This window comes from Cynara cardunculus (genome assembly GCF_001531365.2).
Source record: "Cynara cardunculus var. scolymus isolate 2C chromosome LG 17, CcrdV1, whole genome shotgun sequence".
In the NCBI taxonomy this organism is placed as follows: Eukaryota; Viridiplantae; Streptophyta; class Magnoliopsida; order Asterales; family Asteraceae; genus Cynara; species Cynara cardunculus.
In genome coordinates this window covers 24,604,849-24,609,366 of record NC_037544.1, presented here as the reverse complement: position 1 = coordinate 24,609,366, position 4,518 = coordinate 24,604,849, and positions in this window count along the sequence as shown.

The following is a 4,518-nucleotide window of genomic DNA, read 5'->3' as shown; positions in this document are numbered from 1 at the left end:
AGCACCCGATGTTCCACCACAAACCTATCATGGCTCAAAGATCAGAGTCACGCCAAGGAAGAGCATTCCACTGCCGCAACGGGTGGCATTTGAGGACTCTGTTAGAGTCATAGGAGAGACATCCCGACCACAATTGGGGAGCAGGATAACACAAGTGGTGACTGGGGTACCTGCGTCCTGCACCCAGGGCATGAATCCGGCTGAAAGAGAATGGGTAAGAAGAATTGCATCTGATACACAAGAGCACCAGACCCGGCTGGGATACCACCACCACATCTTGAACAACCTGTTCGATGTGATAGAAGCACACCATCAGCGTATGTTGAGGAACATGGACACCGTCGCTGCAGCGAGGCGGTAAATAAGGAGGTTGTACAGGTGGATGGTAGTTAGTGGAATGGTGATGCTAATTTTGGGAATAGTGATAGGATGGATGTTGTTCTAGAAGAAGGATTAGTGGTAGGATGCCCACTCTTTTGCGTAGAAACTCACTATCCTGTTTTGTGTGACTATGAACATCTTTGAATGCATAATGTCTTTTTCGGAAACGCTTATTTATGTCAAGTCATGGTATGCATAAGATTTAACTTATTCTGATTGTGTAAATGCTTGAATAATATCCATGCGACGAACACTCTTGGCATCATTTAAACGCCTGAAAGCTACCACCCTTGTTATGCCATAGAAATGATGAATCCCCTTCTGACTTAGGCTTAGAAGATGCCGCCAAGGAGAGAAAATCCCGAGATTGCACGACTTTTATCAGAACAACTTCTGGCAGCACTCCCCAACATAGTCAGTCACGTGGCTACTGGCATGAATGCAAACCAACCAAATAATCCAGAGCCGAGGACGGCTAGGGAATGCACTTATAAATCCTTTAGATCTTGCAACCCGAAAGAATTCAATGGAACTGAAGGAGCAGTAGGATTATTATCATGGCTCGAACGCATGGAGTCTGTTCTTCATATTAGTAAATGTACTGAAGGAAATAAAGTAGAGTATGCGGCATGTCTGTTGCAAGGGAGGGCACTTACCTGGTGGAATACATTAGTGCAAACCAGAGGCCGAGAAACGGTTAACCAGTTTTCTTGGGAAGAATTTAAGAAATTGCTGAAGAATGAATACTGCCCATGGAGCGAACTCCAGAAGTTAGAAATGGAGTTATGGAATTATGAAATGAAAAGAGAAAATATAGCTGCTTATACAGCTCGATTCCATGAGTTGGCGAATTAAGTACCTCATTTAGTGACACCGGAAGAAGTCCGCATCGAGAGGTATATTTGGGGATTGTCCCTAGAGATTAGAGGAAACATTACCTCAGCAAATCCAAAGATTCTTAAGGAGGCAATAAACATTGTCACTAAACTCACAAATAATGCGATACGGTCAGGAGAATTTTCCAAGGGAAAAAGAAAGATGGAGGAGCAGGGGAATCGAAGGTTTGGGGGAAAGTATGACAAGAATAGGAGAGTGATAGGAAATTTTGGGGCACAAACTCAGGCGGTAACTCAAGGAGGCGCAACTAAGTGTAATAGATGCAAATATCCACATCGGGGAAATTGCATCATTTGTCAAAGATGCCACCTAGGAGGTCATACAGCAAAGGATTGCCGAAGGCGATTATGCTTCGATTGTAGGAGCCCAGATCACATGCAGAATGTATGCCTAAGGAGGAAACAAGGAACAAATGCAAGTCAAGCCCGACCAACCAGTCAAGGAAACTCAGAAGGTCAGGCACGGGGCAGAGTGTTTGAGATCGGAGCCAAAGAAGCTAGATATGATCCCAATGTGGTTTCAGGTACGTTTCTTCTGAATAATGAATTTGCATCAATTTTATTTGATTCAGGGGCAGATAGGAGTTTTGTATCACTAGATTTTGAGCCTAAGATTAACTTAAGGCCCCAAAGGTTGGAAGAAGCTTACGTAATTGAGTTTGCTAATGGCCAAGAAATTAAGGCTAAAGACATAATTAAGGATTGCACTCTAAGTTTAGCCAATTAGAATTTTAGCATAGACCTTATACCGATTGAATTAGGAAGTTTTGATATAGTTATCGGCATGGATTGGCTATCCAAAAATCAAGCTAAGATTGTCTGTTCAGAGAAGATTATCCGGATTCGTCAAGATGGAAATGACCCAATTGTGATTCAAGGAGACAAGTCAGAACGAAAAATTAAGATAGTATCCTGCATAAAGATGTGAAGGTACTTGAAGAAGAATTGTGCTGCATTTCTGGCACATGTGATTGGTGGGAAGGTCAAGGAGAAAATTATTGAGAATTTCCCCGTAGTACGGGAGTTTTCTGACGTATTTCCTGAGGATTTACCAGGTCTAGTGGTCTACCCCCGCAAAGACAAGTCGAATACGGTATCGACTTAATTCCTGGAGCTGCCCCAGTGGCAAAGGCACCATATCGCTTGGCACCATCGGAGATGCAAGAAATGTCGAATCAACTCCAGGAGTTATTAGATAGGGGATTTATAAGACCAAACTACTCGCCATGGGGTGCACCGGTTCTGTTCGTTAAAAAGAAAGATGAGTGAATGATGTGCATTGATTATAGGGAACTTAATAAGTTGACCATCAAGAACAGATACCCTCTCCCTAGAATCGATGATCTGTTTGATCAACTTCAAGGAGCGGTATATTTTTCCAAGATTGACCTACGATCCGGATACCACCAAGTGAGAGTTCGGGAAGAGGACATTCCCAAAACAGCCTTCAGAACTCGTTACGGCCATTACGAATTTCTGGTTATGCCATTCGGGTTAACCAATGCACCGGCTGTCTTCATGGACCTAAWGAATAGAGTCTGTAGACCATATCTGGATAAATTTGTAATCGTCTTCATAGACGATATATTAATTTATTCACGTAGCAGGGAGGACCATGARCAACATTTGAGGATAATATTGGAGCTACTCCGAAACCAGAAATTGTACGCGATATTTTCTAAATGCGAGTTCTGGATTCGTGAAGTACAATTTATTGGTCATATAGTCAATGAGAAAGGGATTCAGGTAGATCCTGCCAAAATTGAGGCCATTAGGAAATGGGAAGCCCCAAGAACCCCTACGGAAATCCGTCAATTCCTTGGTTTGGCAGGCTATTATCGGCGATTCATCGCGAACTTTTCGAAAATCGCACAACCACTCACAGCCTTAACCCAGAAGGATAAGAAATTTGTTTGGGGTGAGAAACAAGAAGAAGCATTTGCGACTCTTAAGCAGAGATTGTGCAATGCACCTATTTTATCCTTACTAGAGGGTTCGAAAAACTTTGTGGTCTATTGCGATGCATTACATCAAGGCTTAGGATGCGTGCTAATACAAAAAGACAAGGTCATTGTGTATGCCTCAAGGCAACTTAAGGTGCATGAGAAGAATTATACTACGCATGACCTCGAATTGGGGGCAGTAGTATTCGCACTTAAGATTTGGAGGCACTATCTATACGACACCAAATGCATCATTTTCACCGATCATAAAAGCCTTCAACATATACTAGATCAACAGATGCTGAACATGAGGCAACGGAGGTGGGTCGAACTTCTCAACGATTATGATTGCGAAATAAAGTATCACCCGGTGAAAGCTAATGTGGAAGCAGACGCCTTAAGCCGGAAAGAAAGGGTGAAACCGTCATGGGCACAAGCCATGGGAATGTTGGTTCAAACCAACCTAAGAACGCAAATTCTTGAAGCACAAGAAGAGGCATTGAAATCGGTGAATCTGAAGAACGAAACCCTGTACCATTTAGAAAAGGAATTCGAAATTCGAGAATATGGGGTGCGTTACTCCAGAAATAGAGTTTAGATACCAAGGAACGACAGTCTCCGGTCAACAATCCTGGAGGAAGCACATCGCTCTAGATACTCTATTCACCCAGGATCCGATAAGATGTACAAAGGGCTAAGAGACTATTACTGGTGGCCAGGAATGAAAAAGGACGTTGCCTTATACGTAAGTCGATGTTTAACTTGCACAAGGGTAAAAGCTGAACATCAGAAACCATCTGGTCTTCTTCAGCAACCAGAGATTCCCCAATGAAAGTGGGATCAGATATCCATGGATTTTGTTACAAAATTACCTAAGACCAGGAGAGGATATGACTCAATATGGGTCATAGTGGATCGACTTACGAAATCCGCACAACTTTTACCTATTCGAGAAGACTTTAGTACAGAAAGGCTTGCGTAGTTATATATCAATGAAATCGTATTGCGGCATGGAGTACCTATTTCCATCATATAAGACAGAGATAGTCGTTTTACTTCACGATTATTGCAATCAGTTCAAAAGGCACTAGGCACAAGGCTGGACTTGAGCACTTCCTATCATCCTCAGACGGATGGGCAAACGGAAAGGACAATCCACAGGCTAGAGGATACGTTACAAGCCTGTGTAATAGACTTTGGAGGCAGTTGGGATACTCATCTGCCATTGGTTGAGTTCTCCTACAACAATGGATATCACACCAGTATCCAGTGTGCACCATATGAAGCCTTGTATGGGC